We start from the raw sequence: 24,992 nt of genomic DNA on the forward strand, positions 1-24,992 counted from the left end.
TCAGAATCAATAATGAAAGCAGGGCTGCTAACAAGGTAAACAAATCAACCCAGACCTATATAAAAAAAGGAAGCAGATCGCCTTAAAGCTGGCAGATGGGAAGGGCCACTTGAGTCCCCTAGTTTTAAATGAAGCACATCAAAGAGATGAGGGAGCCTGAGAAATCTTTCACGTTCTGTTGAGGACTCAGAGACTGTGATGCAGGAAAAAGCCAGAATAGACCAGCAGACTTCTTCTTCTTCTCCTCCTCCTCACCTCTCCCCTTCTCTCCCTTCTGCCCCTTCTCTGTCTTCTGTCTTTTCTCCACTCGCCTCCGAGCTGCTCTCCTACTCTTTATCATGAACGCTAATGAAAAGGAAACCCATTCCACGGTTCTCCTAATGAGAGATGGCAAGCAATTCCTGCACAACACACACGGCCACATTTGCACAAATTACAAATCCAAGAGGCAGCCATCATTACCAGTGACTAAATTGCTATTATAATATCGGTCAATAGGTATTGATGAACCAAAGGTGGACCCAGGGACGCATTAATATTTAATGAAGAGCCTCGACCTAGACACAAGGTTTGGAGTGCAAATCAAAGTGCTGCGTAATAGTCCATGTTCTCCTCAGCATGAGGAATACTGTCACTGTAGGCTATTTCTAACCTGATTCAGGATCACTGATGTCATATGCCAAGCTTGGTATCAGTTAAACCCCTTAAATGGGCAGGACTACATACTTATATATTCTAAGAACAGCTCAGCTTGCATTGTAGTCCATGTAGGTACTGAATAATAAGCCTTAGTATGTAATAAACCTGAGATTTTAAGGGATTGAAGCTGTTCTGAGTGTAAATTGCAGAACCACTATGAGGTAAAATCCATGTTGGTATATTTGTAACATGCAAATTCTTCCTCTATACAGCCAACCAGCCTAATTTATCCCAGTTACCTTTTCAAAAATGCCTGTGCAAGCAACTGGGAAAGTAATCCGTGGTCCGTAGGGGCGGCTGATAGAACAATATGATATCGTTATCATGATAAATTACATCACAGTAAGATTTTGTGAGCATATAGTCAACAACACTAGCATACTGCATGTTTCATTAAGGAGAGGTTTAGAAGGAGCCGCAAGGTTTCGTCCTGTTGTAGGGATACTGTGAGTTCAAATCCCAACAATTTGTTGTCTGTTTTTGGCCCTATTTTAACTTTTGCGCCTGAATTTCCATGCAAGCCTCCATTGGAATTGAATGGCAGTGTAGATCAGTAGTCACCAACCCTCCTCCTGGAGATCTCCTTTTCTGCAGGGTTTAATTCCAACCTGTTCCTTCACATACCTACTGTAATGCATCTGCTCTGGCCAGTCAGGGACTTCTGAGGAAGTTAATTAGGTGAAACAGGTGTGGGAGGTCCACAGGATGGTAGCTCTCCAGGACCAGGGTTGATGTAGATGATCTGATAGTTCAAAAGGGGAAACAAGCCCATCTTTATCATTCCGGTCAAGCTCTGGAGTGATTGGAGGCCTCCTGATATTTTCAAACTGTATTTGTTATTTTTAAGACTAAAAACAAATCCTATAGTGTGAAATAATCAGCAGTGTAATTGCCCAACTAATTCAGGCAACAGCCAATGAGAAAGCTATAAAAGCATGCAAAGGGACGTGTATTGCTGGAAATGAAGGAGCTGCTCGTATAATACTGCCTTTATAATAACCAGATCTTCACAGTGCTCATTTTACAATATCAGGTCAGCTTGCCAGTAGTAAAATGCTCCTACATCTCTCACTGTGGAATAGAATGATATCCATATTTCCCAGCCCCATATTTATCCGGTCCAGTTTAGCTTTCTTTGTGTCGTAGGATTTTGAGTGCTTATTTGTAGCCAAAACTCTGTGTGTGCCATCTCTTTGCATAATCGTCTAGTTTGTGCACCCTTAGGACAAAAAGACATGAAATTCTTTTAAAGACTCAAGTTCCCATAATTTTTAAGTTATGTAGCATATGCCTGGCCTAAGACAGCATAATTGGCTTTGCCTAATTGGAAGTGTGTGATATTATATTAGAAAGTGTGGTGATTTAATAATTTTTGCCATACTGCCCCCCTAACAATCTATAATAATGTTTGTTATATGTATTAGAATATTCTTTCAGGAAGTTTATGTATAACCAGGGAGCCATGAAGACAATGCCAGTGATATTATAGTTTGGTGCATATGCCGATATCTCCTTATCCATTATTATCATATTGTGTCCTCTAAATCATATACAGGCATTGTGGTGGTTATGAAGGTATGAAGCAGTTTTGTAGTGAATAGCAAAGACGTGTACTCAGAGTTTGCTTTGCTTTGTTTGAAAGACAATGCAAAATTAGAGTTCTGAATTATACACTTCAGTGTCATGCATCAGCAAGATGTTTTACCGGACTTAAACTTGATATAGATGAGAATATCTGTGAGCGAACTGCAGTGATTGACCTCCATTCTCCTGTTGGATTTTAAATGAAAAAATGAAAAATATGTTTATATGTGTACAAATGTCAATTTGCAGTATTTTTTTTCTGCCTGAGCCTTGTGTTAAGAGTATTTTCAATCAATGTACGAAGCATTAACTCCTCTGCAATAATGAGCCATGTTCAGTAAATGAGTAGCTTTCTTCAGCTCTGTAAGTCGTGATATCTTCCCCACCCACTTTTTCACTTATAACCCAGCACAGCCTCCATCCGCCTCACAATACACTAAGCCAGAAATAGGAGAGAAGCGTTCTCGGCCTGAAGAAAACCGCGGCTCCACTGGTGAAGCCTCCGCACCCTCGGCAGGCTCCAGCTAATAGAGGCGCTCGTTCAATTTGCCATGCTAATCAATCACAACTCCGGTGTCATCTTTTCATGTCTCCGTGCCTGTTGTCGCCCTGGCTACCACGCCGGTACCCTGGCCTTAGCCATCAGGGGTATTGTTGTCGTGGTTACCACAGTGTGACCGCGCCTGAGTCACAGGCCAGGGACATGAAAGGAGGGATGAAATGGAAGGTGAAATAGAATAGGCACGATGTGAATTCATTCGCATGAATGTCGTTCTCGAGGCTGGAAAAGGGCCACTCACTTGTTCTCTGAATAACTCCTTGGCATGTTGCATCCATCTTAGCATGTGTGCTCCACTCCTGCTTCTATTCTTGTTCCCACATCAATCACGGATCAGATTGGCCCTGACAATACTCAGCTGCACTCGGCTGCCTTTTCGCCCTAAGCGTCTTTGGATTCTCAAAAGAGAACTGCCAAATACTGATCACACAGTGTTTATAGCAGTTCCTTTCAGAGCTTAATTTAGAGGATGTTTTACTTCATCTGAAGCCTAATCTCTATGTGCTCAAGTTGGTGTGTTCAGAATGTGGACAGTGTTGCGATATTGGTGGCATTATAGCTTTTTATTACAGTTTGTTATTTGCCATTTGAAAACTGTTGCTCCAATATCTCCGTGCTGATTTCTCCAGGAAGATGTTTTGTTGTGTTTTGTATCTTCATTTGTCGCGGTTTTCGAACCTTAATAAAATCCACAGCATCAGACAAAAAGATGGTTGAACAGCAGGAGGGGTGGCATTCATCTGTCTCATTGATTCGTGTCTCATATTCCAGCACATCAGTTTGATGCGATGGTGCTTTAAAGGATGCAGTTTCACTGCTGTTCAGCTGACTGAAACTACAGTGAAGACGCTAGTGCTCACAGGGGACAGACTCGCCAGAAAATGAGATATGTGACGCAAAGATGGTTCCTGCCTTGCCTCGGCTATAAAACACCTGCCATCCAATCATTAACGAGGCGAGCAGTTATAACAGCCTGGAGAAATAGGCTAGCCCTATAGCGAGCGCTCACCGCGCCTGCAAACCGGATGAAACAGTCAGTCAAGGATACATCCAGCGCTTCTCAATCAGCGCCTTCCATTGTGTTTCTCAAGATGAGAGTGAATTAGTCCCATTAAATGACTCATCACATGACCTTCACATTTTCATACCACACATTAAGAGGCAGGCGTAAGAGAAATGAATCCACTATCCACAGCTCATTGTCACATGCTAATGCAATATTCCTAAAAGAATCTGACAGCGCACAGCACACAGCACTCCTCTCCTATCTTTGCAATTTATGCCGCCATGAATTGTGTGGAAGTTGCACATTTTCTCTGGCCGCTGCTTGGCGAGGGAAAAACGTGATGTTATTACAGAATGAAATGCAATTCCTCGCTCCATAATGTGTTTTGTCTTGCAAGTGAGAACAGAGGTCGTCCAGCATCCACGCAGATCCACTATTATGGAATACAATGTTGCCTGCTCCATTGCCCTGTTCCCAGGCCTTAAGAAGATTGCGTGTCAAAAGATTGTACCGGTCTGAAATGGGTGTTGACGAAGAGAACACTGCAGTGTAAAAAGTATTAGCTTATGTCAAACTGTTTTGCTATATTTAGTGGCTATTAACCAATATATGCTGAAGCTTATTGTATATATGTATGAATGTATGCATTTACAAAGACCACCCTTCATTTATTTTATTTCAAATCAAAACAGCCAAGTTATTATAATGGAACTACAAGCACTCCTTTCCTTTGCAGGAACAAAGCAGAGAATATATATTTAACAGAAAATTACACAGAAGCCTCAATAACTAAATACAATATATGTTTTTTTGTATTTATTGTGTCCACACTTTGCTTTCATTATGGCTTCCATGCTTTTTGGGATACTCACTTTATTTTTTTTTTTATATCTGCAGGGTTATTTTTCCACACCTCCACAGTTCAGTTTTAGAAGTTGGTGCATTTTCTGCTTCTCATGATCCAAGTAATCCAAAACACATTCAGTGATGTTGAGGTCTGGACTCTGAGGTGGTCAGTCTATTGTTCTGAGAACATCAGCAGCTTCTTTGTTTATTTGCAAATTTTCTCCTTTTCGGCTGTTTCCTCTTCTTAGCAATGGCTTCTTGACAGCTACACATGTGTTCAGACCCATAACGTTCTCTATAGCTTTTAATAATTTGTTCCTTGGATTTTCCTTAAACAAGTGGATTATCTTTTATCTAATATCCTCAGAAATATCTCCTCAAAAATGAGTAACTTGTACCTTTTTGGTTTTGACTAGAAATTTAACAGATGAATGGTGATCTCTGACTTCTACACGTGTGCATAAATACATACAAACATACATACATACATACAGATATATCACAGTCTAGTTGTTTGGCCAACTGTTCTGATCCAATATTTATATAACACAGTCACACAATTAATGCTACAAGAAAATCACTGATAGCTGTTTTTTTTTGAATATTCATGTGAAATAACCATTTTATGAAAAGATCAGAATGGGATTGACCTTAATATACAATGGCTTGATTTGATTGGGACATCTCTGTTAAAACATTTGTGGGCAAAAATCATGTATTTGCTTAGAAAAACACTTATATTAAGATACATTCAAATAAAGTGAATGCAGTAAGTGATTTTATGTATGTTTGAGCATTACTTAAACATTTCCAAACCTTTGTTCATGGCAAGCCAGTATTATTTGTAGTTATCTTCAACTTTCTTTAAAAATAAGACATTATTCTTACCTTTAATTGCATTAATGTTTGTTTGTGTTTGTTCCAATGTTACTGAGAGAAGGAGAGAGAGAAAGAGACAGTTATATGTGCTTTTTCGCCATTATTTTTAAAGTTCCTCTGCATTACAAAGCAGAGTAAAAAAGATGTAAATAGAATGGCTCAATAAAGTGGGTTGTATTACAAAGGGTAAGCAAGCAGTGTACTGTGGGATGTCCTGGGTGGTGTCCCCACTGTGCAGTAGATAGAAAAGAAAAAAAATCATTCCCACTCAAATGATTTCTTATGATGACTCAGTGAAGTTCAATGTGTTGGCAATCTCCAGAACTTTCTGCTGTATGCTTTTTGCCTCTTTACCCTAATCTTATTTTACATTTTCCTGTATGAAGTCTAATTTTGATTCCAGCCTCAGTTTATTCTTCCAGACTCTGTTTATTCGAGCGCGTGGGGAACTACTCCCTGGTTGCGCGCTTGTGTGCGAAACATCTACAGTACTTTTGATGAAAGTGGTTAAGGCCTGTGTTATGTAACACCACATGCGGTTTCTTTTTCTCCTCACCCCTTCAGGCTATTTCTCATGGCTAAGTGCTGCAATTTGGAAGTAACTCCTAATATCACAATTCATGAAAGGGCTTACTAGAGAAAATCTGTCCTTGTAGCGATTATTGAACTTTGACAAAAGATGTTCAAACAAAAGCACAGTTGATCCAAAAAGAAGTACATTTATGTTGTCTTGCAAGTACAGACTTTACCATCTGTTGAGTCTAACTGCAGCCACAGACATCCTGAAGTGATGAGATGATGATGGATGATGATGATGATTGTTGTATTGTGGGATGATTGAAGTTGTATGAATTTTATTAAGTTGTATGAAATTTGTTATGACTTCCCGTAGTGGGGGCACGATAACACTTTTTCTTTTCTCATACCGACACCAGTATTAAAGCCTTCAGTATCGGCTAATACAGATACTGAGACAATATTTGATCCTTAAAAGCTATTATGTTTTAAATTGAGCTATTTTTGATTGATGTACTTCACTTAAGATGAGCATCTAAAAGTAGGTTGTCATGCCCCACCAAATCAGATTCATTCTTTTTTTTTCCACCTGATATCCAGACCACCATTTTCTGCTGATATTGGTGGCGTCTCTAACTCCTGAGAATAAGACCAGTCTATTGATAATTGGGAATTAGAAGTAAGGAAGATATGATTTAAATAGTTCAAATCAGACTATTACCATGTGCCATGTTTTAAACATACCCAATCCAATACAGGGCTGTGCATAAGTCAAAGACCCTTCAGGCAAATTGACCATTAAATCAGTACAGGTTACAGTACAGGTCATTCATTTTTCATATATAGGTCATTCATTTTTTATATATATATATATATATATAAAACAAATATTATATTACAAAACCTTGTATCTCCAAAATGATAACTTTACAGGAGAAGGAAAAAAACATTTACTTTTTATGTAAGTTAGAGTAACCAGACTTTTTTGTAAGTTATTCTGGGCCATTTCTTTTGGTCCATTTATCATGAAATGTACACAAAATTTAAAGGACAACAGGCATTTTCAGATTATGACAAAAACTTAAAATTGACAAAAATATATATATGTTTAACAGAAAACTACATAGTAGCCTTAATGATGAAATAACATTTTTGCAGTTTTATAATGAAATCTGCAGGGATATTTTCCCAGACCTTCAAAGTTAAGGCTTAAAAGGTTGGTTGCCTTTTCTGCTTCTCACAAAGTAAATCCATAATCAGTGACTAATTCAGTGATGTTGAAATCTGGGCTCTGGGGTGGTCAGTCCATTGCTCTAAGAACACCAATATCTGATTTGCAATTTTTTGCAGTCTTTTTTGTCTATTTTTTCCTCAGTAATGGCTTCTTGACAGCCATTATTTCAGACAAATAGCTGTGAGTTGTCTTCAGAAACACTGGTGGTTATTTTTCACTCTGAAGTAAGCAAGGAGCTTGAGTTTCTCCAAATACATCTCAAACATGAAACCTTTCAGTACTGTTTACCTGATGCAGACAGTTTTGGTGTTCTGTCAGGTCTTGCACGGTTGTTAGGAGTTGCATTTTCTCAATAACCTACAGTAGTTTTTAAACACTCCAGTTTAAAAACTCATGTTTTTCCCCTTCCTTATGCAAGCAGATTATTTTGTATCTAATCCTCATCAGAAATGTCTCTTTTACTTCATGGTCATTTTGGCTGGAAATGAAATAAATGAAGAGTGGTCTCTGACTTTCGCACAAAGTGAACATTTCTTTAACAAAAGGCAGTAACAGATCCTTTAATGTGCACATTTCATCCTGAGTAGATTCATACAGAAGAGGAAATATCCTTTTCTGGAGATTTCCTCTCGAGATGGAGAAATTTGAAATTTAATCAGTGCCAAAACTGATTGTGGAGAGAGAGTCATCAAAATCCAGATTGATATTTGAGCTCTGGTTTCAGTATGTCCCAAAAGTGGAGCCGGGTCAGTCGACAGAGTGTGATATCTATTAATAAAATGAAGGGGGGTATTACTTAGTCGTGATTAAATGGTTGTCTTCTAGGTGCAAATTTAATTCTATGTGTTAATTGAGCCGTTTCATTCCACTGAATTGAGTGATGATCAGAAGCTTCAGATTTAGGGTATCAAGGATCAGCAATCATAATGTGATTTGAAACTGACTCCGTCAAACCCCCCTCTGAACATTAAAAACTAATCAAAAACGATTTTGAACATTATATTGGACAGAGTTTTTTAGGTCACAGCAGGGGTCCGCTGGGTTTGAGTTTTGGGGGGAAAGGACTGTTTGATGGCCGAGAATGACCAGAGGAGAAGAGAGGAGAGCATAGCCGCTGTTCAAGTGAAACTCAGTCACTTTATTGGCCAAGTACACTTGCATGTATGAGGAATTGGTCTTTGTGAAACTGGTGCTTACTTATGAAATACAAAGAGTATGCAAATAAATACAGTACACAGCCACCGTCTGCTCTAGGGCAGATTCATACCCCACTCTCCAGTCCATCCATGTGTTTCTTTTTCTTTTTTCTTTTTTTTTTTGCCTTTTCTTCTTTTGTTCATTTGGCTTTCATTTCTTCTTTTTCCATTTCCTGTAATGGTTCTTTTTTCCTGATAATATATGAATGTCCTCTTTTTTCCTTCTCTCCTTTTTTCCCCTGTAGTGATTATTGAACCTACCACAACTAGTGCTACAACTAGTGCTGCAACTAGTGCTGTCTCAAGTCCAGGTCAGTATATGTCATCGCGCTGTACGCAACTCAGTAAAGGATTCCTCCAACGCTACACTAACCAGAAAAAATAAAAAAAATAACCTCTTCCTCATCGCAAATCTCTCCCTTTTTTTCAATTGGCTGGGATGCCTGCTGGCGTTACAGCTTTTGTGTGTCTTTTATGATCACTTTGATTTCCTCTCATTATTTTTGCGTCCGTTTCTTTTGACTTGTGGCCATTTGCACAGTCAAGCACTGACCCCTCCTCTGGCGAGCGCTGTGGCCTAATGGTACTGTCATGTGTAGCGCTGAGGCCGAGTGGCTGACCGCTTCTCTCTCTTGGCTTCCCCATCCTCTGCTTTAGTGCAGTCTGCATGAAGGGCAGGATATTGATAATACGCCTCCTCTACTCCTTTCTTTTTTCTTTTTTTTTATTTGTTGTCTGCGCAGCCATTTTCTTTCCAACTAAGCAGCAGACTGACTCGCACCACCTCCAAACTCTCTCTCTCCCTCTCCATGCTCTTTATGGTGTCGCTGTGTTTTCAGTGTTGTGCTCCTTTGAAAATCACAGCTCATAGTAATCTTATTTTTGGGGTGGGGGGTTGGGGATGTATGTGTGTTTGAGTGTGTTTTTTTGGATGGGGATGCGGGATATTCTCTGAAAGCTTGTTCAAAAAATGTAATCTCTCAAATGGGTTACATTACTTCCCTGTAATGCTTCCTCTTCAGCACATTCAGCATCAGCACACACACAAGAGCGATGTGCACGAAAAAACCCTACTTTGTGTGTGAGTGTAAGTGTGTATGTGGTGCCGGGAACGTGCCGCATCCGTATGTGAGTATGGGTGTGTGTGTGTGTGTTTGCGCCGGGCGACCGCTGCGAGTTTATCATTCAACGTCGCAGATCTGTAGACATTTTCATGCTCCATTTTACAGATATGCTACTAGGCATTAGCAGGTACTCTCTGCCACTTCTTTATCTGTTTGTTTGAAATGGATATAATTAGCCATGGGATTCTGTCCCTGCTAGCAGGAATCAGTCCCTCTGCCAATGCGCAGCCCCTTAACTTTGATTTGATGTAAGGCTTGCAGAACAAATGACAATTTCATGGTCCAGTGCAACAGTGGCAGTATCAATCGGCGAGATAAACTGGCTCGACGTCCTACTGTTCTTGTTTTGTTCCAAGTTCCAAATTGTATTTATAGTTAATTTTGCACTGTCTTAGATGAGCAGCTTGGCAGAGGGTGGATGGTTTTACATTTCTGGCAACAGGTAGCACAAGTATGTAAATGAATCAGAAGGTGGTTAATTATCTTCTGTCATCGTTTTACCACAGGCAAGGTGGATTATGGATATTGAAGGGCAAGCAGTACACATGGAAATGTTTTAAGTGGATATTATTGTAAAGCACAAAAAAAGTGATGTACCTGTCTGATATACAGCACCGATACTGACTTTACTAAAGAGGTAATGTTTTATTTTACAGTCCATTAAGTTCTAGGTACTGGACAAGTGTACAGTACAAACTCCAGAGTACTAGGTTATTATTTTGGATAAAATGATGGTGAGTTCAAAGACAGTTGAGCCAAATTACCCTGACATTCCCTACAGGTTCTTTTTATTAACTAAGAGTGATGTACAAACTTTTTGAGGTAAAATGAGAGGAAGTTACTAAATTACACTGAATTTTGTAATGTTTAAACAGAACGTTTTTAACAGTTGTTTGTGGCTAGAATCATAACTGACTCTGGGCTTTAAATCAAAGCAATGCTTCTTACTGTGGGTTTACTGGATCCTTATTACTTGCTATTTACTTTCCTGCTTAAACCTGTAACATGACAGTGAAAGTTGTTTGTTTGAACTTAGCATCTTGTGGCTCCATATATTTATCTAATTATGAGCTATTTTATAATGGTCTGCTTATCTTTAACATCTGGTGACATTTCAATGTCATTTAGTTAGGCTGTCTTGGCACTTTCCTTCATTTTACCCAAATACTTACAAAGCACTTTGGAGTTTGTTCCTCACACTTAGCCAGTTAATAGTTAGAACTTCTAGGACATTTCAGTGTTATTTAGTTAGACTGTCTTAGCACTTAACCCCATTTTACCCAAAATCATTACCTAGCACTTTAGAGTTTGTATGACACACTTACCTGATCAATAGCTAGAACTTAAGGGACTATAAAAGAAGACCGTAAAAGAATATTGGTCAGACAGGATTCACTTTTGATACTGTTTCATAGTTATGGCTTTATAAACCTTCTAGAACAATATGAAAAAAGTCCTAATAAATGTTGTGTATGACCATCTTCTCTACAGTACATTAGTCTCTACTGTATAGCAATATTTATTTACTTTGCTACTATAAAATGAAAAAAAAAATGTTATGTGCTTTATTGGTCCTACAAGGAAAATGAATCGTTTTGCTGCTTAACTATGCCCAATCTGAAAGCAACACAGCATCGCCTCGGGCAGTGGGGGTTAAGTGCCTTGCCTAAGGGCACAACCAGGTATACCTTCTCAGTCATGGGATTTGAACCAACAACCTTCTTGTTGACAGCTCTTTTTGAATGAGGCTGAACAAAACAGCCTGTTTAATTTATTTAACAGATAAATTTAACAGATAAAGAGAGGTTTGAAAATGGTTATGCAGTGATGAATGACTATTTTTGTATATAACATAAACATTATAAGTAGACTTTAGAGGGGAAATATACAAGAATAATTTGTATATGGACAGTCCTTATTCAGCAATACCCCAAGTTCAGATATCGGAATCGTTATAAGAAATAGCGAGGTAGGTTTTATCTGTACCCTTCTCATGTCTTGGACAGTGTTTTGTTCACCAAAATAGTTCTAGTGGACTAAGCCACACTTATCACATATTTCCACTTAACTGTATTCGATGGGTGGTTTGACCTAGCTTATACTCAAGTGTGAAGCTTCTAGAACTGGGGGGTAAAAATAGGCTTCATGAACTCTTGAGCTGTGAACAGATGCCTGTCAGTAGTATATAGCTATTAGCTATTTCTGAATCAGTGACCGATGGGCAAAATGGTTGGGTTTTCTCTGCATTCTGCTGAAAACTACACAGAAAAAAAAAAAATGGTTTAATAACTGTGAAAATCAATCCATGAGCTTCACATGCGCAATGCTTTTTTCCACACATGCCCCCATAAACATGGGCATCCATGGTACTTCACTTGCTGAGTGAAATGACAGATACATTCACATTTTCCTGGATTCCTCCAAAGCCTCACCTGCCAGTCTGTCTTATATAATCCTACTAACAAAGACCACAGACACTTGTAGAGCACAATTTAGACCGACTTAGCCAGAGCAGGTGCGAAGGACACGTACCGTAGGGCTCTTCACGCTGTATATTTCAATGAGATACACTGTGGTGTGGTTGAACAGTTTGCAAAGCCGCTGTCATTCTGCACAATGTGCTCCGTTCCAGTAAACAAATAGCTGTACATCGGCATAAATTCTAGAGTTATCAGCATTTTCTGAATAATTAGGATTATTTAATTATAAAGAGCACATCAACTCTTTTTCTCCTTATTCCAGGAACCTTCATTTAATTATTTACTGATTAGACTTACATCTGTTTAGATTAGCAGGATCCCACATAGGCTTGCCGTTTTGCAAGGCTGTTTAAATTGGTTGCATTTTCATTTGGTGGCATTATTGTATGACTGCTTGACTGATTTGATATTTGAGGGGAGCCATTTGTTTTTTTCAGCTGCATTTTTGACTTCTTTGTGGCAGTAAGGCGTACTTTTTTCCAGAGCATGCTTGTGATTGTTTGACTTACCCAAAAATTGTATGGAGCTGATAAATCAGCATCCTGAAATAACTCTGTTTTGCACATGGCTTTGTGAGAACAGCTGGATGGCATTTTGTCCACATCCAATTGTGTCCTTTTTATCCTATTCTTCATACTTCCAAATGAGCTTAGTTACAGGGCTTAATCACGTTTAAGTGCAACGCTTTGGCTTTGATATTCCATCCAACTGTGTCTTATTCACCATCTCTATGAGCTATTAGCTGGATGTCATTAACTTGACATTGCGTTTTCCTCAGAGACACAAGCCACTTATGTTGTCTCGACTACCAAAGCAGATGATTACACGGATGCCAGTGCATTAGCTTGCAAAATACTTTTTTTTCCATTCTCTGAAAATGTAAATTAAAGAAAACCTTGTATTTCTGCACAAGCTCTAACTGACCTGGCAAACGGGATGGAGTGGTATTCTTCGTGAGCCGTATAACAGTGCAAAAAAAAAAAAACCTTGCAGTAGATTCCAAACATATGGTGGAGCATATGCCAAGCATGCGTGGTGCATGAATACTGATTATTATTGCAAATACTGGGGCCTTTTAGACTAAACCAAAGCTTCATTGCAAAAAGAGAGCTATTGCCCGTGGACATGTGCTTATTTGGAATGGAAATTCAGTCATAATTAGGTTGTTTGCCTATGATACCCTCTGCAAGAGAACAGGTTAGTCTGTTTTTTTTTTCTCACTTTGACTTTGATCGCTTTCATGGCATGGGTTGGAGGGCAGGTGCTGTATGGCTTTCACCTCTGTCATTAACGTGCTGATGCACAAATAACTCACATTCATGTAATAAGACACAGAACCACGATATCAGCAGCAGCTGCAAACAACACATTTACTCTGGCAATGCAGTAAGCTTACGTTCAGTAGTAGATATAAAGAGACATGGACTGTCTTTTATCTTTGAACAGTCAAGGGATTGTGCACTGAAAAGCACTGATAATGATGTGCTGTTAGTTTTTGTTTTGCCTTTTGAGGACTTCTGCCCTACATTTGTGGGCTTCCTAGACTCCTAACATGTGGAGAAATTACTGATCTTTTAAATCATTTGTGGGAGATACATCCAGCATACCAGTTGAAATTCTTGTTTTGTTGTGTGCCACCTAACAAGTACAGATATCTGACTTACAAAAAGTGCAAGCCTAGCTAGCGTTAGATATTTGAGGCACATTTAAAATGTCATTAAAAAGAAGCAGCATTCCCTCAATCACCTTCCACTGTCTATTCCATTGCATCTGAAGCAGTTCGCTTTGTTTTCAAGGCAACGGAGATGAAGCAATGGCAAAAAGCAGTTTTACCCTTAGCCTAAAATGCACAGCAGTCTGATTGCTGCACTCCCTTTTGCACCGCCTGAGAGGCCACCTAACTCTTTCAGCTCCATCAGACGAGTTTACGGTCCCAAGGCCTTGTGCACTAAACAAGCCGTGGACCACTTGTACTGATAGCAGTATAATTGTTATATTTCACAAATTTCAGCCATGTCTGGTGGTCAAAGGCAGGAGTATACAGGACGCACGTATGAGACAGATGACTTGAGACATTAGACGAAGCTAAAGTTGGTTTCTTATTCAAACTTTTCACTCCACCTTAAATGGTGCAGCATTTACATTTAGGTGCTTGCACAGGTCCCTGAATGTGACTACTGCTCAACTTCAGCCTTATAGAATTCTAAAGAGAAGTTAACCAACCAGTAAATGCCATTCGTTCAAGCTTTGTATGTTTTATTTGTGGCATGGAACAAATACATTTTTACCAAAATAAAATATGTAAAAAGGCCAACCAATACAAAAATTTTATGGGGCTACAATTCCAACAACTGATGTTATCAGCTTATAAAATTTTAGATTTACATTTTAGGTTTCTATTTTATTCTCCAATTGTTTTAGTTAAACAGTGCTTTACTGACTGATATGTTGTCAGTTCTCAATAATGACACTTTTTAAACTCAAATCCCCAAATCTGACATAGTGCAGGTTAAATAGTGAGTGTCTCACATTGAGTTCCACACTGGCACAATTTCTAAGATTTTGCCTTATCACCAGGAGACTGTGAGTCTGAATCCTGTTGATGTCGCAACCAAAACAGGCGCTGCTTTTCAGTGGGATTGTCAGCCGATGCCAATAATACCGTGGGTCACTAATATCAGCCAATATTATCGGCTATCCTATTTTTAGCAATTAAACATAAATTAAATTTGATCAAATCTTGACCATCAAAAACAATATTGAACTTGAAAATATTTGTATTGTTACACTTCTACTTTTTTACATGCCCAGAACTCAAGTACTTTCATTATGAGAACTTCTGTGCACAGTTACAGAAGATTTGTGTTTGGACAGCTCTATTTTTAACACCGCTTACTAGGATTCAGATCTTTTCATATTCTGCTATGATTATTTTTCAGTGTGATAATGTTTATGAAAGGTGTGACTCTTTCCGGTGTACCTGCTGCGCTGTGATTCTAATATTCAACATTTATGTTCACAGGTGAATCTGGATTGCAGATACTCTTTAATGGAAAGTGAAAAAACTCCACACACACAAATCATCTGACATGTGACCAGCCTATTCCTCACACAGCTCATTCTCACTGGCAAAGGAAAGCGTGACCATTTGTAACCTGCACCATTACACCATCACAGTGATGACTAATTAATCATTCCAGTTTTTTTTTTTTGTTGAACAGCTGCTCAAAGCTGGTTAAAGCGTCAGATCATTTTAACATTTCTAACATGCACCTTTCCCTTGTCTTTATTCATCTACGTTCTTTTGGAATAACCTCTCCTTTTATGAGCCCCATGGCCTTCTCTGAACCTCCTCAAGATTCTCTCTGTCTCAGAGTGGGCCACATGGGGTATGGTGGCCTATCGGGCCATAATCCTGTTTAGCAATTCTCTCAGGTGCGCTTATCAGATTTATCACATATCAGGGAGAGGAGGATCAAGAGAGGAGATCCCCCTGTACGGACTAACCGACCTTCATTCCGCTGCACGCTGGAGTGAAAAAAAAAACTCTGCTTGTGGATGATAAGCAGATGGTACGTCGTATATCATACTTGACCTCTAGATTCTAAACAGGCATGGGGTAGAGCTCTGGTGCTTACATTCATCCTGGTCAACTGGAGGCTGCTGTGTGCTTTTGTTGAAGACATCCACAATCTAAATGATCCTGTGTTTACATGAGCCCCGGAATAGCTCAAAAATCAATAGTGCACCCTGCTCTGCATACTGATTCGTTCGGTATAGATTCCAGGTTCAGAAGCATTCGATGGTTCCAAAGGTTTATGCATTACAAAACAATTAGCTCTTTTCAGTATGTTCCTCTAAGATATTTGTATTAAAAGTCTATCACAATCATAAAATTTTATATTTCAGTTTATTTCCATATAAAAAAAGTGCTTAAAATTGTAATTGCATTGTTTGTTTATTGTATAGAACTATAGAAGCACAAGCCAAAAGTGGCCAAATTGGCTGAATAGCTGTCTTGCTTCGATACTATAGCTGTCGATGCTTAGTACAAGCTTAACAGCTACTGCAGAAACAACTTGAGCTCAGATGTACCAATGTTACTTACCGCTGCCCTTTAAAAAACCAAGGTATAGCACCAAATCAGATGTTTTCATAAACCTCTTGACATCTCAAGAAATGCGTTTTCGGCTTTCTTTTATTTACATGAATCAATGAAAAAGCATCCATTGACTTTCTAAATAAAAATGAGCTAACACATCCTCTACAGGGATCAAACCTAAAAAGTGGCATTTTTCTTGTAATTTTAGGGCACTTTTCTTTTAATGAATATTTATTGGTTTTTGATAACATACAGACACACTTAAAATGCAACATTAAAAACCGATGTTGGGGTGGAGGGTTGTTATGATAGTATCCGCATTATGCCCATAGACCAGCAATCAAACAATGAAATTAAAAGAAATATTATATTAAATTAGAATACTCTGGCCCTACAAGACCTTGAAAAAAACAGTAGTATTTGACCAGTTCTGAACGGTGGCAGCCTTCGCCTTGTGAAATTTAGCTGTAGCCTGTTCCAAAATAATAATATCCAAAAAATATGTCAAGATAAAGATACCTGAATATCTGGCACAAACCATGCCTTCAAAATAGACTTCCCGGAAGCTGTTAAAGCTGCCATTAAAACTCTTTTTTGCTGTGAATTATAAGTTACATTAGAATCATCACCTAGTAAAAGCAAACCTGGAAATAAAGGGAATGTCAACATGTAATATTAGTCCACAATTTTTATTTATTTGCTGGGCTTATCATGTTGAAAAACGTTAATATAACGTGCTATAACGTTTTCACAGGCCATGTTGTGTATTTATTTTTTTTTTAATATGTCAAAGTCAGCAAATAAACAGTAATTGTGCATTAAAATGCAGAAGTGTGTTCTCTGTGAAAGATCTGCAATTATTTTCCAAATTAACAAAACATGTAATTTGACCAGGGCGTCCAAACTTTTGCATACTACTGTATGATTGTGAAAAGTACCGTTTAAATCATTGCCAAAAGCTCAAGCAATTGTGATTAGGCAATTATGCAATAAATGCTTGCATATTGCTTTTGGGCCACTACGTCAAGTCCCTCATCTCATCAGGCAAAATTTCATGTTTCCATGAAAATTGTGTATGTAAATGCACCTCTTTTCCTTAAATTAGACCTGAAATGGATGAGTATGGCTTTATTAGACTGGAAATGTTAATGTCTCTGTTTCTCTGATTTACTCGTCATTGTTTACCACATCATAATAGCCCACCTGGCTTTGTTGCCCAAAGTGTCAGCTACATTAATTCAGTTCCAAACAATACGGTGTCCCAGAACCTCCCAAAGACTTCCCATGATTCCAGCACTGCCATTTTTATACCAGTTACAAATACGCAAACAGAAACACATGCATTTTTCATGGGCTCAAAAGCACACCTCAAATCCTCTGACCTCTGCCTGGGCTGCAGATTAATCTTTAGCCTTGGGCTCTTGGCATTCTCTGAGATGTCACATACAGCTACAAATAGGCAATAGCAAAGGATCATTCAGACCCAGTCCATTCTCCCAGCACTCTTTCTCACCTTCTCCCCTTTTCCCTCCGTCTCTCTCTCTCTCTCTTTCCCTCTCTCTCGCGCGCTCTCTTCCCCTCTCCTATGCTCTATTATCAGTTGCTTCTCCTACATGCACTCTCGCTCTGATTATCTCTCCCACTCTGGGGCTCCTTCTCTGGGCTGTCCATTAAACGCCATCCACAGCTTTCGCTCTCTCTCCCTCCCACACCAGCACACTCCTCAGCACAGAGCAGCCCACTGAGAGAGCAGGCACTGCAGGGCCAGAGCATGCCTCGCCATTACCGCTGCTTTGTGTACGGGAGGAGGACTTCAAGATTTCTCTCTCCTAAAACAGAAACTAAAACGTTTTGCAAATTACACCTAAAGCTGGAAATAGTTCAGTACAATGTTCGAGACCACAACCAATACTTCGATACAGACTCTCTCAGTTCTTTTGAATGATGCTTTTTAATTAAATGTTATATACTGGATTAAAATAAAAATTATACACTGAAGTGAAAATCATATTAAATTAAGTTAGTTAATATATCTAATATTTCTAATTTTGAAGTAGTTAGATTATGTAACTTATTTCTCACTATACTGGCAGATAAATAAACATTATAAACTGCAAACATAATATCTTGGCAAATAAAATCATTATAAATATAGTCAATATATGAAATATTTCTCATTTTGTAGTTGTAAGAATATTGCAGGATTATTTATCATACTTCACACTCTATTGGAAGATAATGATGCTTGTTTTAAGAAATATCTTTGAAATATCTGCATTGTATGTAGTGAAATAATTAATTTGATAAAATTAATTAAAACAAGTAAAAATTGTCTGAAAGTTAAGTAATCTTTTAATATTCTTTTATATATATATATATATATATATATATATATATATATATAGAGCGAGAGAGATAGATAGATAAGTCAAATAACTAAATCTTATCAGGAAATAAATATTTTTCTCAAATCTGTTTGCCACAATTTTAGCACCCCTTCATTTAATGCTTTGTGTGGCCTCCCTTTGCAAAAACAACAGCTCTGAGTCTTCCTCTATGCTGCTTGATGAGACTGGAGAACACATGGCAAAAGATCTGAGAGCATTCCTCCATACAGAATCTCTCCAGATCCTGCAGATTCCAAGGTTCATGCTTGTGGACTCATCCATTTCAACTCATCCCGTAGGTTTTCTATGGGGTTTAGGTCAGGGGACTGGTATGGACATGGCAAAATGCTAATTCTGTGGTCAGTGTTGGATTTGAGGCATGCTTTGGATCCTAGAAGATCCAAACTGTGGCCCAGTTTAAGCTTCCTGGCATTTCTTGATTTGTGCAGCTCAATAACCTTTTGTCGTACATCACTGCTGTATTCTGTGGTCTTTCTCATAGTGATGGATGACTGAGGGAATTCAGCCTGTGTTTCATCTCATATATATTCCCTAGTGAAACAGGAAGTCATGGCTGAACATTTACGTGTTCCTAAAGGCTCAGTTGAACTTAACATAAAATATGACTGGGAAAATAATTCAGTTAGAAATATTTAGTTTTTCTTTCAATAATTATATCTTAAATAAAGGTTAGATTGATTCATGACTCATGATTACCAAGGCTGCCAATATTTGTGGAGGGCTCTGTATCTGTATCAGCCAGTACCGATACGATTCTGAAATGATTTTGCATAATAGTATTACATTTCTATACCTGGCTCTCACTGCACCTACACCATAAACACCAGAGTACCAGGTGGTCCAGACATTGTCCTTTTCCTTCCATGTCACCTGCCATAGCATGATGTTAAGAGAGCTGAACGTTGGCGGCACCAGCGTCTGCTCTTGCAGACGGCTGACGTGAAGTTGCGTGAATCTCTCTTTGTTTTGACAGGGTCCTGTCTCTTCCTTCTCTTATCTGCTAATTCCCCCCTCCCTCCTCTCATCTCCGCTCTTGATCTCGGCAACGCTTTTATCTTGTCAGTCCCATTTCAATCCCATCTCCAACATTACCTCTCTCACTCTCTGTCTATATATAAATATACATAATTATTTATATTACTTGACTACATGATCAAAGCGACCGGCTGGGCCATGTACCGTTGCACGGCTGCTTTTTTTTTTCTTTCGCACTATCCGGATATGGCAATACAGTATGTGAATGCAAATGTCGAAAATGATAGCCAGCAAATTTAAAATGCAAATGAGATTGTCTTTAAATGGTTTCTGAAAAGAGGGAATATCATTAGTAAGTTGGTTTGCAGTGCTATTTCATATGGATGAGTTAAAAGAGGAAATGATGTACTTTGAGCACGATTTGGAGAAGCAAACTAATGGTTAGGGGGGCAGTTCACTTCTCTTATAGAGAAAATGATGTTAAATTCATAATTTCCAGCCTCTCAGACATGGGTCAGAAAAGGTAGATAGCATACTGTTGGACTTGACAGTGGAGTGCCTGCTGTAATGCTTTAAATGGTACTCGGCAGATTCATGAATACTCTTCAAGTAATGGCAGCTGCCTAGCCATCGAAATGTATTCCAGAATCACTTATGCGAGCCTTTTAGCTGTGGGAGTGAGCTTGCCTTGTAGTTATTGATATGGCCTTCAATCGAGGATCTATTAATTGACATTTTAATTGGGATCATTTCGCTGAAGAGAGTGGCTGGCTGCTCCCCTGAGCCTTGTGGAGGAAGACTTCTCTGCCTCTCGTGTTCATAAGATTTTCTTTGACAACTGGCAGCTAAGAGATTAGAGTCAGATTCAGACTTTTCGGGTTGTCATGCCAACAATGCCCTTGTTGTCTCTGTGTGTCCCTAATGGCCTCCGAACCTCAGGGCTTTTACTTACAAGAGAATCTTTTATCTACCAATTTACATGTTCAGAGGATTGGGTTTCTGCATGCTTCAGAATGAGGGGCTGTTAACGCTATATTATGCTGTTTCTGTCCTCGGCACTACTCACAAAGCAGGCGACAAATCAAACGTCAAGGCCTTTTTGTACCAGCTAATAAATGGAGTAAATATAATATAGCAAAAGTAAGTCAACGGAATGCTTATATGTGTATGTTGGCTACTCCAGTTTTATCCTTCTTCACAGCCAATGGCAATGTTACCGTACTGCACATAACAGCATTATACGCTAGTCTACTACTTGATTCATAAATTGAGTCAGTACGCTGTTTATTTATCAGACGTGGCGCGTTCTAAAAAATTACCCTGTGTTGCATCTTATAAATTGTTCTCACCTCGCAGTTACTAAACCATTTTGTTGTGCTCTACCTTTACGTTTCGTCAACTTCATGTCATTAGCCTGAACTCTGGAGTGGAATAAACTCGCTAGCAATAGAGCATGGCTGGGCTATTTCTTATTCTGGCACCCAATTATCCCTTACACCCATGGAGGAAAGCTGTGCTCTCCTCTGGACATGTCCTAACCTCCATCACTCATCTGTTGCCTTCACTCTCTCTCGCAGTCACTCACAGTCTCGCAGCTCAAATCCTGTTCGCTCACTCCAGCCCGTAATAGGCTGTATTACGACATCTGTTAATATTATACAATCAAGGTCAGTTTTTGCCATCATAGCTGTTTTGCTGTTTATACTGTCAAATAAAACCTTTAGGATTTTTAAAATCTGGTTACAAAAGGTCATGACATTCACAAATGTCACTGGTTTTCGGGGGCCAGTGGAGGACCTATGTCCGTTTAACAAGTTCCCAAAGCTCGCAGGATCTGTCTCTGTTTAATGTGCAGTGTGAAGCCCCCTAGTTACTGACTTACAGATCTGAACTGGCCAGTGAACACGTGTCAAGTATTTTCAGGTGATCTTCAGATTTCCATGTACTTCCTTCCAATTTTTTACCAATTCTCTAATGCTACCGCTGGATTTATCGATCTTTTTCCGCATTCCCCTCAGATATGCCATCAGTCATCTCCCTCCCACTTCCTCTCCCCCTCTCTCTCCTCTCTCTCTCGCTTTCTCTGGGATGGATAGAATTTCTAATCATCTCTTTAATCACACATCCCATGTCTTACCTCCTCTTGTGCTGTAAATGTATTTTTGACTTCAAATTAAGAAGCATGCCCTGGGGGGCACTCCCAGAGGCTGAACATTTTTGAGCGCGTAAATGCTTCTGATGCCGGTTAGATGATGTATAGGCCTTCGCAAAGCTACTTTGAGCTTTCATTTGCTCTCCGTGTGTGGGAAAGATTAAGGAGGTCAGCGCAATGCCTTTGGCACAGGATCTAAGGGCGTGTACCCCAAGGCCAAACCTGCTCTGAACTTCTTAACACACAATTTAGAATCCCGTTAGAATTAACACAACAAAACAATCAATCCACTTTAATAAGTCCCATCTTACATCCCGTATGCACTAAGGATGCCAATTTGTATGCGGAGGAATGGCAGGCACTTTTGTCTGAGCTGCTTTGAGAAAAGAGGATTAGTCTGTTTGGTTTGCTCTCATTTTTATAATGTTGTACTGTCGCGGAACCTTTTGAGCGTTACAGCGTTACCTCGATGGCCCACGTTCGTGCGGCTTCCCCCAGAGTGAAATGCAGGAATATTAAATCCTTGACTTCTCCTGTCAATGTGTGCTTGCAGTTCTGTTGAGGCATTTCTTTCTTTTTTCTTTTTTTTCTTTTACCGAGATATATTTACTCCCTCAGTTCTTTATTTTTATCGGTTGTACATGTCTTCCATGAGATTAGTTTTTGATAGTGTGTCCTTTGCTTTGTTTGTTGACATTTGGGTGATTGATGTGGGTTTATTCTGCAGATGAATAGCAGGTCTCACTGAGAGCTGAGATGAAAGTGTCATTTCTGTAAGTCTGGCAAAAATAGTAGGAAAACTGTTCAGTTACGAGACTTTCTTTTTCAAAGGAATTGCATTTTTAGGGCCTGAGTAAAATTCCAATCCGCTGAAACAAGGGGCATGGCATTTAGGCTGATTATTAATCTCCTGGATGTTTGTCTCCAGTCTACGTACCAATTTAGCTCCCTGTTAAGGTTTAGTCATTGTCTTAAGACTAAAGACTAAGTTTAAATTCTTGTAATAACAATACAGTTGCTGACTTAATAAGAATTTAGTTTCATGTATTACGCATGTTTTTAAGCCAATAACATTAATTACGCACAATTCATTTCAAACATTTAGTCTATGTATTTTATGCGCCTCTCTTTGTGCGTAATTTGCATAAATATGCTTTCTGTGATAGCTGACTGCATGACTTAGGTTGAGAATATGCTGTAAACTCCACAAATAATGTGTCAAAGCGTCTAGTCACACTGCCTGCTAATACTGTATGAACCTAGATAATTGTCCCTGTGCTGAGGAAAAAGAAGCTCCAACCTCACCTCAACAGGCAACTTCTGTTCAGAAACAGCTCTGTAAGCTTTGCATTATTTTATTTCTACAGACATGTTACTGTGTTTTAGATGGCATGAGCATTGCACAGTTTTAACTGTTTATCAAGCATAACTGGCTATGTCTTATTCATTGCAAATGCAGGGGTAATGCTGTACTTAAGTTTTGAGATGACTATTGAATTTTCCCTTGCATTTTCCAGTTGGTGCAGATATTTATTTTAGGCCAGAAATATACTCAACGCAAGTACGTAAACGCAAATGACAGCACTCAGCCAACGTATTGCAAACTCTTGGTCCGTCTGTACAAACTCACCATGCGTTCTTTCGTTGCTGTGGCGGTTAGAACACTTTACCTCTTTTCTTGGAATGGAAAGGCGATAATGCATCATATTTTTTTATGTTTACATAAGCCATCTTCTTGTCTGCTATGGTAGTGAGAAAGCATCGCTTGAACAGGGTTGGTTGTGGCTATAGCGCCCCTTGCTGTAATACTCAGAATGCAGCTTGTGCTTACGCTGTGTTATAAAATGCGTTGTGACTCATTTTTGAACACAACACGCAAAACCTGTCTGTGTAACTCAAAGCATCTGGGTTCGCGCCCTTGCGTGAAGTATGTTTCAGGCCCTAGAGAGTAACTTACAATGAATAACTAATGAATAATGGGCCTCATTCACCAATATCTTCCTAGGGTTTTTCTTAAATTTGTTCTTGAGAAAGATCCTAAAAAAAGATTCATGATGTGTTCTTAAACCACAGAACTGTTTGCACCTTTGTGCTCTTGAGTGTGTAGATTCTGTTCTTACCTAAGAACAAATCTCAAATGAGAAAACATTGGCAAATGTCAGAATCTTTGTGAAAACTACATAAGTGGATTTTAAGAAGAAATCTCTTCTTAAGAACGGTTGGTGAATGAGGCCCATTGAGAGCAAGTAATAATTGCAGTAATAAGCAGTAATTATTGCTGTCAAAATAAAATAAAAATATTTGTCGAAACCAGTTGAAAATGCATATTCAATTGTAAAAAAGTTCCATTACAGTGTTCTGTTGTGGCTCTTTTTATGTTCCAAGCTAATTGGTTGCTAACATTATCACAAACAACAACTATCAAACAAAGCGAAAACATGCTATTGTTGGTCATAAACAAAAAGTATGGGATTTGATTATTCCATTAAAGATAGAGATGTAATAATAAGTAGTAATTTACAATAAATTACTTGTTGCATGACTGCCCTAGTTATGTATTTATTTAGTTGTGTTGCTGAGATGCTGTACATTCATTATAGTAACTAAACTCAGTTCAAAAATAGCTGCTAATTCATGTTAATTTATTTTAATAAGGTTCTGCATCCATGAAAACCACTGGCATAACTGCAACATGACATGAGTATATTAATAGACAACACATTATAAATATCTGTTTACCACGTGATCTCATCACATAAAATTTGCATATACACCACACAGAGTTACATGTGGTTTATATTAGAAATTAGGGCAGTTTTTTCTAAAAACAAACCATTCTCATTTGTACGTTTAACCCAGATTTCAGTTGACTTTGATATTTGTATGTTATCTTTGTTCATTTCATGTTTCATATATTTTGTATTTGAAGTCTTTTGTGACAGAAGCTAGATGCAGACTAAGTGATGCATCAGAGGAAAGATTTATGGTGTTTTGACACGTTAATTAGTTGCTACGTGATGTACCTCGATGCTGGAAATGCTGGCGAGGACAGCAGCACTAATGAGGATGAGCGAACCATAATAAGCGGACTGCAGAACAGTAGTACTGAGTATGTTTTTTGATCACTGATTGACTTTGGATGTTACTCTAGAATACATTTGACATATTGAATAAAATAAGCGCGAATATAATTTGATTAAATCCATGAGAGCATTGGCAATTTCCAGTAAAC

General features: G+C 38.7%; 1 protein-coding gene across 1 annotated transcript in view; it reads left to right on the plus strand.

Annotated features, from left to right (window-relative positions):
- The window catches only part of negr1 (neuronal growth regulator 1), a 154,572-nt gene that overhangs the window by 110,391 nt on the left and 19,189 nt on the right, over positions 1-24,992 (plus strand). The gene's annotated exons all lie outside the window — the stretch shown is intronic.

This window comes from Colossoma macropomum, unplaced genomic scaffold (genome assembly GCF_904425465.1).
Source record: "Colossoma macropomum unplaced genomic scaffold, Colossoma_macropomum, whole genome shotgun sequence".
Lineage (NCBI taxonomy): Eukaryota > Metazoa > Chordata > Actinopteri > Characiformes > Serrasalmidae > Colossoma > Colossoma macropomum.